General features: G+C 37.3%; 2 long non-coding RNA genes across 2 annotated transcripts; both read left to right on the top strand.

The window, feature by feature from the left end:
- The first annotated feature begins 784 nt into the window (after positions 1-784).
- On the top strand, positions 785-7903 carry LOC122346634. Its single transcript, XR_006251148.1, has 6 exons — positions 785-842; positions 3656-3738; positions 4843-4923; positions 5488-5564; positions 5698-5781; positions 7882-7903. It is a non-coding gene; the product is annotated as an uncharacterized LOC122346634 (long non-coding RNA).
- Positions 7904-8385: 482 nt separating this feature from the next.
- LOC122346635 lies at positions 8386-10341 on the top strand. Its single transcript, XR_006251149.1, has 3 exons — positions 8386-8433; positions 8966-9059; positions 10310-10341. It is a non-coding gene; the product is annotated as an uncharacterized LOC122346635 (long non-coding RNA).
- Positions 10342-10830: the final 489 nt, after the last annotated feature.

Here is a 10830-nt window from a genome sequence, read left to right as displayed (position 1 = left end):
CTGTGGCTATTTAAAAAAAAATGTAATGTAACCTTGCCCCAAAAATAAATAAATAAAACATAAAATGGATCAAATAATGTCAGTATAGCGTTACATGAACACAGACGTTTCTACAATACACAGTAAATGTAATACCTCGAAACGTTACCGTCGATATATAATGTCGCTGCTGTGTTGTCCGAACTACAAATACCGGCATGCAACAGAACAAAACATTGCCTCCCCCTCGACTCCTCAGCATGGCTTTTTGGCACTCCCAGCGGGGATTGGTGCTGAAAGGCTTCATTGTGTCGGGAATTGAATGGGGAGTTTGCGTTTGTCGAAGTCCGTCTGTTATCATCCACACAGCGCGGATTAACTGGCCTGCCCGAATCCGAGCCATGCGCGTTATCATGCCGCAAACCTCCAGCGGTGCATTTATTGTGCATGATACAGATAAATGCGCCCAGCTTCAGAGCCGCTGCCGCTGAGTGAACGATGCTCAACAGCTCCGAAAAATGAACGGAGGGCCCGACAGATACGGATTAACAATGTAGGGATGCTATTGTCGAATTCTCGCATCTGATACAGAGCTCTGCGGGTTCGCATCGATGGAGAGGGTGTCTGGTCGCCTATAAAAGCCTGCACTGTCTTTTTTTTGGGTTGCTTTTGCCTCTTGATTGCATTTTGGTGCTGAATACGTTTTTCTAAAGCGTTTACCGTCGCTGGGCATCAGACAAAAAACATGGGGAACGCTGAAAGTATGGATGCTCAGCTCACAGATTTCAGGGCGAGGGCAGCAAACCCCTAAACTGCCCATGCCGGACCCCGCCGAACTGGAGGAGAGATTTGCGATCGCACTGGTAATTTTGATCTACATCCTCAAAAGCCGTATCGATGTAATTGTATCATGTGCACAACTAGTATGGAAGCTGGCAGCCCACGCCAGCACACACGCCTCTATTGTGCTCGCTTGGCAGTGTGCATTGCTTTGATGCTGTTTGCGCGAGCATGATAGCTACTAATTGCAGGCGCGCGGCTCCTTTATCGTGCTTTTTCGTCCGTTTTTAGCGTCGTAGGGATTGCGAGCTCGCACGCGTGCTTTCTTGTGGCGGTGATTATGCGTTCGTGTATGATTTAAGGAGTCTGTCCTTAATCCAGTCATCGCAACGTGCTCTGTAGGCCACTGTGTTCCATGCATTTGCTTTTAAATAAGTGCTTTAACGCGAGCAATAACCCCCGCGGCGTCAAAAGTAAATGCACTTTTTAGATACAGATAGAGCTGCGATGGCCTTGCTGGTTGATATTTCAGCCATTGGCACAACCTGTCTGATTGTTGTCTGTAATGGGGTCTGAAATGCTCCTGTTTGTCATGAAGAGGCTCTTCAAGATGAAGTCTACTTGATATCTATCCCGTGATTTAATTCTCTAATCAGAATCCAGCTCGCAGTCTATTAGAATTACATTTAGAGTACAAATTTCTCCCCAGAGACCCTAAATTTCCCTTCGGAGATCAATAAAGTGCAACTACCTGTCTCTGTGTTGTAGCACTGACTTTGATCAGACCCGTTTTCTTATTGATATCAGCTGCTCACGCCTGCATTTACTCACGTAACGGATTTAAAAAAAACACATTCTTTTGACAAGCTTCGCATGCGAAGTTCTCAAGGGTCTTTAATCAATGCACTTAGAATAGGTCATCTGTTGCTTATCTCCCTGATTGGATTTTCAGGGTGTCCTCCAAAGAGACACACGTCACTCGCTTACATTAGAGACCTGCCCTCGGAGCCCTCGTGATCTAATCAGTGCGTTGAGAATCAAAAGTCTGCAAATCAGCATAACCGCTCCATGCCATGTGTGTGGGCATGTCTGTCTGTTTGTGTCTGCGTCTGTGTTTGTGCCGAGAGAAGAGAAACGGAGCGGGGGGGAGTGAATGCAAATCGGTTAATGCTGCCTCGTTTTCTCAGATTTGCATCACAAATTCTGTCCCAATAGAGTTGGCTTTTGCAGCCCAAGTCTCTTCTACCCTCTTCTACACGTTGGGCACTGCTGCTGTGTTTTCATTTGATGCTCAGACTTTTGATTTGCAGAGCTTTTCTCTCATTAATCATTTAATCAAACTTGGGCTTGGCTCATTATGCCCAAATAGAAGAACGGAGAGTGACCATAAAAATGCGTGAGGACAGTTTCAGATAATTAAATTCATTTAAATGACATTTAAATTGACGCAACAACTTAAAATTGGTTTATCAATCCATTATGTTATTTAAAATTTGTACAAAATAAGTATATATGGACCAAGTGTGTCGCACAGAGGTAAAAACCGTTATGGAGACATTGGTAGGACTTTATTCTTGTTATGTACATGTGCTTATTAAAGTAATTACAAAAGCTAGGTAATAGCTATGTACTAACCCTGAACCTACTCCTAAATTTAACCCTACCCCATGTACTTATCTTATATTATAGGACTTTCTTAAGAAGGTACACTAGAAGTACACGGAAGTAAACATTATGTCAAATTAAGTGCAACATGACAATTTTTCACTAGAATGCATGGTAAATAAAAGAAAAGGTTTCATACTGGGTTCCTATCCTTAAATCTGCTTGTCTTAAAGAAATAGTTTACAATAAAACTCCCTCAGAGCAACCTGGATGAAGATGAGTTTTTTATTTGGAACAGTTTAGCGTTACATTTGATACAGTCACAGGAAAAAGAGCTAAAAAGCATCCCAATAATTCACAAGTTATGTGAATGTCTTGAGAAGCGAAAAGCTTTGTGTTCGAGAAATACGCACTCTTTACAAAGCAACCCACACACACTCATTTTGGACTTAATATGCTAAAAATTATTCTTTAGTATTTCTTAAAATAAACCATCTAAGCGTGCTTAACTGTACTATTTTGGGACGCCACAAACATGAACCAAAATCGCTATCTCTGAATTTAAAAATGTATTTTACTTGTAGTACATCTTTCATATGCTAATACAATCAAGTAACTTAACTAACGTATTTTAAAAGCGCATTTAGTTCATATTTGTGGCGATCCCAAAATAAAATAACATAGTGTTTGCTAATAAGTACTACATAATAATTTTTAGTATATTAATTACAAAGTTAATAACTGATGGTCTGGACCTGTGATGTATTTATTAGTAGTTTGGACTAGTTTGGTGAGCAAGTAATGGAGCGGTAAATCTCTCCAAAATCTGTTCTAATGAAGAAACAAACTCAAGTTTACGTATTGGCTTTTTAACCGATTTCCGTTTTTTGAGTGAACTATTCCTTTAGGGAGCCACTGTCATGAACATTTCATTAAATGTATACCTTTTTTACTGATGATATTTCATATTAAATTGCAGCTATTTATTTTCTGTGTTATTGTTGAAGAGAAGAAAGCTGTTCTGCAGATATTTAAACTATTTAGGCTGAATCAGATTTGCACTTAGATGAGAGCTGGGACAAAATAGTAACCTGGTTGCACACTGCCCGTGACGTCTTTGCTTTTGAGCGACTTATGGAAGAGAAAAAAATCCACGGCGTCTCAGGAATTTCAGAGACTAGCTATTTAGCTTTTTCGTCGCTTGTGTTTTTGACTAACATGTTATGTACAGAATGCCTTCAAGCGTGTGAGAGAAAAAAGAATGTTAACGCTCTCTTTCTGTCTTTCTCAGAACTCTATGAACCTTCCTCCGGATAAAGTGAGGCTCCTTAGACAGTATGACAACGAAAAAAATGGGAGCTGATATGTGATCAGGTGAGAGAGTCTGTGTACGTGCATTCGGCATAATGAGTCTCAGACAGGCCAGAGAGCAATTTTACAGAACCGTTACATAACCTTATCTCAGTCAGAGGATGTTACAGCTGTCTTTTTCACAGAAAAAGTCTTTATTTATTAACTCTATAAAGCCTACTGTATCATATTTGATAGACAGGTTTCATTGCCTCTAAATGATCAACATTCTGAAAAACCCGTTCTACTACGTCTTTTTCATCCGATTGACAGTTTATGTTTATGCTAAGAACATTTGATATGATAATGATTATGATTTTGATAATGTTATCATTTTTAGTTAGGAGCATGTGTCCTTTGCTGCTAAATCTTTCATTTGAATTACATTTGCAAACTGTAAGAATAACTTTCATATTGTTTGTGATATTTCCAGCACTGAAGCAACTTAATTATCAATGTTTTTGATGATGGAAAGGTAGAGAAATCATATTAAAATGTCATTATCAAATATGAGAAATGAGGCTTTGTACGTCTTTTAATATAATTAATGTTTGATATTTAATGCGACACTGATGTCACAAGAACTCTTTTAGTTCTATCAGGTGCTCTTTTCTGGTTTCTTGGGTTTTTATTTACTGGGAAAAAAAAAACGATAGACTCTTGTGATCTGGTCAAATGATGTATACAGATGTATACTGCAAAATACATTGCCCTAATACGTATAAACAGAGGGAAAGTTGCTTTATTGCAATAGTACCACTAAGTAAACGCGTCCTCTCTACATCCACCGTATCAAGTCACCATGGCTACACTGACGTAAGAGAAAGAAGAACATGGCCCGACTGTGGAAATGTTTGTTGAGGTGAAAGAGTGTGAAATGCCTGCTGTCTAAATAATGAATGATCATATCTCGGTGATTGCCACGATGCTTTCAAGGCTGCAGATGTGGTTCAGAAGTGATTGGGTGAAAGTGAGACTCTGTGAGGAGTCGAATGATTGGGAATTAGATCAGAGGATAACCGAACAGAAAAGAGGGTTTGCTCAGTTAATGTTTTATGTTGAAGTCGGGGAGGAGAGGCGTGTTTGAGATGAATAATGGAAATATAGCATCATTTGCGTGTCTGACAGGAACGATTCCAAGTGAAGAATCCTCCCCATACATACATTCAGAAGCTCAGAAGCTTCCTGGACCCTGCCGTCACCAGGAAGGTGAGTTCCTTCATGCATGCAGACTCTTGTTAGCTGCTATATTGATAGATCACAAATATTTCAAGATCTAGGAAACTTAATATCAGTTAGTATTTGAAAGATAGTATGTATATGTATGTGTTAAGATGCCTTAAAAGAATGATACATGAAAACTATTGCATATTTTAAAGCTTCATCTAAGTTAATGGAATAAATACCATCCTCTTAGATTTTAATGGCCCGTCCAGAAAATCCTTATTGAATACACGAGTCAAATCATATAGCACAAGTCATTGAATAAAATCCCTTTAATGTAGGGCCTCTCCAAATGGAGTCGTGGATGGCATCAAGAGAAGCGTTTCATAAAATGTAAATTATGAATTAGGTTTTTTTCGGATTTGCGTGCATGTTTCCTTCAAGGTTATAAGTGTAACAGCACTCGGCGGTGTGGGTAAAAGATCGTTTTCAAGATCATCAAGCTCAAAAAGGATGTAAAACTAATAATAAAGCGGTTCATAAATGCGTGCTGAGAAGTATTTCAGATTCATCATCAAAAAGTTGTGATAAAAGATTATTTCTTGACAGAAATTTAGAAGGCGGGTTCAAGAGTCAACTCAGGTGCTCAGAGAGCTGGAGATATCTCTTAGGACCAATCACATCGGGTGAGTCACATGTCTAACGAATCAAACTCAAGGTAACATGAAGTGAGTTCACCTTTGAACTGTAAAAGGTTTCTTTTGAGGTATTCAGTCGGATGTTAAATGTTTTGTTCTGATGTCTTATGTAATGTCTTAGGTGGGTGAGAGAGTTTCTCAATGAAGAAAATAAAGGGCTTGATGTTCTTGTGGAGTACCTGTCTTTTGCCCAGTATGCTGTCACGTAAGTAGCTCTTTTGCTTGTCAATCTTAATATTTTTCCTTTCCTGCTGTCTTTGCTTTCACTTAACCATGTCAGAACACTTTTGCTAGAAGTTGTCACAACAGTCGACTACTGAAATCTTTTCAAAAGAAAGAGGGGTTAATTAAATGCCTCATTTAGCACTGATACAATGTTTGATGAATATAAATGTGCAAGGTTTGTATTTGTATAGGTCAGAGTGAAAGCAACATTAAATACAATGAATCAAATTTGTGATCACCACTGTAGCTTAAAAATACACCTAAAATATTTAAATAAAGCTGCCAGGTTAATGCATTAATTAGTTATGTAAAAATCATTATATTAAAATATTATAATGCAGTATATAAACCTGTACATAAACATACATTTCATACAGTTTACTGTTGACACATATGACGCAGGGCAACAACTTCAGAAATGCAGTTATGGCCTATAATTCATGATATTAGGGCACAAAATGCCCTGTACAAGTTTTTATCTCTTTTATATCACGTAATAAGTGAAATCACACCAGCAGAAAATGCCGTTTATGAATAGTGAAAAAGTGAATAGCAAATGTGATGTTTGTACCACAGTCCAGTAAATATGATTATTGTTATATTTTTTGAACATGATGTTTTGGCTTAATTTTTCCAACGAAGATATTACCAATAAAGCCACAGAAGAGCTGTTGAGCATCTGCACAACGTAGCAGTGTTTAGTTTTTTGAATAAATCATCATTTTCCACAAATGATGTATGCAATGGTTCAAAGGCCCATTCATAGAGAGAGCCGTTTATTTAATTATTAAACCAGCTGTTTAATAATAAAGATATTCACACTATCACCTGCAGGCAGTTTTAGTTTCTTCTTTAGAGAACAATTTCATTTATTGAAAACAATAATAATTAAAACATTGAATACTGACCAAAAATAACTGTCATCTTTACCCAAATTTAGTTAATTAATTAATTAATTAATCTCTGCACCATGTTATTAATTTGATTAAAAATGTTAATGCACTGATAGTCCTAATATGTTAATTTTTTGCAACAAGGTATTTTTATATTTGCTCTTTTAAAAGTAGTTAAATAAAATGTAACATTGCAGGAGTTGTAACATTGGACATGATACGGTCTAATGCAACTTTGCATGGGTGTCCTATGTTGTAGGTGAAGAAAAGAAATGGAAGCAATGTTAGTGCTTTTAATAAAGAAAGGATCAATAGTTGCCAGCCTACCGAATAAGTGTAGCAGGATTAGAAGCTGACTATGGGGATTTAACTATATGCCTGGCTAAACAGATGAGTTAAAAGTTAAGACTTAAATAGAGTTTGTCTGAACAGTGTTAGAGATTCCATATCAAAGGCTAAGAGCCATGTTAAAATTGCTCAACTCTTTTCTTTATTTAAGTTCTCTTAATCGGCACTGTCAAGACGCAAGGGTTTCTGGATCTTAATGGGTTTGTTGAAGTAGTTAAATAATGAGCAAGACAGATAAGAGAGATGTACGAAATGTGCAGTACGAAGTGGACCAGGATTAGAAAAATGCTGGAATAGACTATTAAGAATTTTACAAACAAGCAGCAGTTTGGTATAGCATAATATAGTACTTTATTTGTAGGATGATCGTAGAACTTCCTGTATTAGTAGAATTTGCTGTGGTCTGGAGGAAATACATTGTGTGTCATGCAAAGCAATGAAAACAAAAGACCATGTGTTTTAATAATGTCACTTCAAGGAAGTATATACAAGGAAAACAAGACTGGGCCTAAAACAGAACCTTGTGGCACGCCGTATTTTACTGTTGTTTGGAGCGTTGTCCTTTTAAAAGAGACATCAGTCTGACAGATAGGAGCTAAACCAGACTTGTCCGCGAATGCCAACAGGATCCTTAAGCTTGTTTAAAAGAGTGGTTTGCAAAAGCCAGCTTTAATAGTATTAGCAGTGATATACCAAATTTAGAAGGCAAAAGTCGTTTGTTGCCTTGACGGCTGAGATGAAAAAAGTGCGATGGAGCCTGATACGTGATTGAAACACACTTTCTCAGCAAGGAGGACCGCGCCATGTTTTCTCTGTTTATAATTTTCTGTGATTTTTAGATTTGATGGAGATGTAACAGAGGCGCCACAGGTGAGACTTCTGTAGAGACCCTTGGAGCAGGTCTATAGAAGATCTCCATGGCGACAGCAATCTACCATCACCAGTCAGCGGCAGCAGCATACCACGATCCACGGCACTCCATTAGGTAGATGCCTGCAAACGACACCTGCAGCGCGTTTGTGTTCATTCTGAAAATTGGAATGTATTTTTGCAAGACCGCTCTTAACATCGTTAGTGTTTTTATTTTTCCAGGTCTAATACTTTGCCCAGTCGTAGAACTCTGAAGAATTCACGCCTGGTGTGCAAAAAAGATGATGTTCATGTGTGCATCATGTGTCTCAGAGCTATTATGAACTACCAGGTAAGCAGTATGGGTAAGTTTACGAAATGTCGTTTTAAGATCACCGAATTGAAAAACATTTTAACCTCTTTTCACTTTTCCTTTTTTTATATCGCACATTATTTGGCTGAAGTATGGCTTCCAACATGGTTATGTCACATCCCCATGCCGTCAATGAAATCGCTCTGAGCCTTAACAACAAAAACCCCAGGTAACCGCACGCCAAATTTCTCCGAACCAAAATATATGCGAAAATATTAATCATTGCTCTCAAGCGTTTCTCCGGTTTCTGTGTTTAAAACTCTCCTTGCACGGTTGATGAGAACTCTCTTATCTGTCGAGGCTTTCATCGAACCCTTAAGCTATTACATTTGATCAAAGACCTTTTGGAAAGGCTGTTCTTTTGAAACTTTAGCTATAAATAGATGAATTGTCTGGTCAATAGAAGATAACGGTTTGTAACTAAGGCCGCTGCCTGAGACCGTGATACACAATCTTTCAAAGCCGTTAAACAAAACCTAATGAATAGCTCCTTGTGTAGGTGGGATAATTCCTCTGTAATTTGCCAACCATAAAACCAATAGGAGCGTTTGACCTGCCCCTTGGAGATTTTCTGATTGGCTAGGAGTCGTATCTGGAATTCTTCATTTTTCCTTGGAATGTTTTATCAGAGTTTGTAGCGCTAAGCATTTCGTGCAGGTTTGGTTTCTTGACATAAGCGTGCTTTTGTTTGCATTCTGCAGAACCAAAGCCCTGGTTTTGGAGCTGTTGGCCGCGGTGTGTTTGGTCAGAGGAGGACACGAGATCATCCTAGCCGCTTTCGACCATTTCAAAGAGGTAAGAAAGGATGTTCTCCCTTTCATCATTTTTATCATTCTTATCATTTTATCATTCCGTTATATAAATTTTGATATAAAAAATACCGGAATTTTCACCAGGTAGCTTATAGTTATATAGTTTATATCTATATTTTATAATGATTATTGATTATGAGGCTGTGATATTATCAGAAAAATACCAAACAATAATTAATACTATAAAATAGACACTGCGCGATAAAAATCATGTTACAAGAATAATGTTATTTTACAGAAAAAACTAAATTGTCAAGCTTTCATTTTGATAAGTTAAAATATGCAATGCCAGTGACTATTCACAGAAAATGAAGTCAGGATATACATTTTATTTCAATATGTTATGAAGCCTTACGCGGTATTGTTTTTAATTCTATATTTCAAAATAATTTAAATCATGTCACCAAAATCTTAATGGGTCAGGGATGTCAAGATGTCAGCACCAAATTAAATTTACATGTGATTTTATGCCCATTGAAACCACATTAAATCTACTTTGTGTCTACTATATTGTAATATTTGCTTGTAATAATGTCACATTGTCATTCAGTGTAACACAATATTTATTTAAAAACTCAAACAAAATGCTTATTAAGACTTGTACATATTAGAATATATAAACAAATAAGGGAGCACATTAAATTTGAATGTGTTTGAATAAAAAAATCAACAAATGGGCAAATTGTTTCAAATGTAAAAATGACCTAAATGTAAAATTATTATGCCTGACAAAATGCACTGGATGACATTTAAGTCTTCTGTAAATCAGGGAAAATGTTTTACAAACGTACACATTTATTTTTTTTGCTCACAAAACCAAAATTATAATTAATAATAACCTTTTTCATTTTAGGGAAAAGTGACAACAAATGCAGTGTTAAACTGTATTGTTTTTATGCTTAAATTAATACTAATATTGCATCAAATATTTTTAACATCTCAAACTGTCTCATTCTGTATACAAATATTTATTAAATTAAACAAACAAACTTTTTCTTTTTTTCCCAAATATTTTTTTATTTATTGTGTTTATTTTTATAGATGTTATATTTTTATCAATTTATATAGATGCTGCGTAGTGTGTTTACAGTACATATACTGATAGAGGTAGATTATGCATACATCATTAATTGATAGCCTTTAACGTAACGCCACACCCCTTAAAGGAACCTAAAAGCACAGCGTTGTTTTCTGTGGCTTAATAAAATTTAACTTGTATCATTTGTCTTCTAGGTCTGCCCAGAATCCTAAAAGGTTTGAGAAATTGAGGAACACTTCAAAAATGAAGACAATAATATTGATTTCTATGGTGAGCCTATATTACTATCGAAGTTCTTCCCCTCTCCCTCTAGGAGTGCCTTTAAAACTGACAAGCTCTCACCACTACTGATGTCTCATCTCATCATCATTCCTCTGACTCAGGTGGCGTGTATGCAGTCTAATAATATTGTGGTGCACTCCAGGTGAGGGACATGAACTTCAGAGGCCCATCTTCTGCATGACTTCACTAAACTTGCTTTGATGACTATCTGGAGGTACATGCTGAAACTGTTCGAGCATTGGCACTCTCCTGAAACTCACTGTTGCTTACCGCTCCTGTGGGTGTTTTAGCACAGAGGCCAGCACACTGAAAGTGATAAACTTAAAGTGCAGATCCAGGCCATTTGGATAACCTGTTTGACGGGACGCTCTAGAGTGGACGAGGACTAAAAAACGCTGCCCTGGAGCGCGTGGAGGAACTGGAGGAGAATCTC

The sequence above is a fragment of the Puntigrus tetrazona genome, chromosome 6 (genome assembly GCF_018831695.1).
Source record: "Puntigrus tetrazona isolate hp1 chromosome 6, ASM1883169v1, whole genome shotgun sequence".
NCBI lineage: Eukaryota > Metazoa > Chordata > Actinopteri > Cypriniformes > Cyprinidae > Puntigrus > Puntigrus tetrazona.
This window is presented reverse-complemented; position numbering and strand designations above follow the sequence as displayed.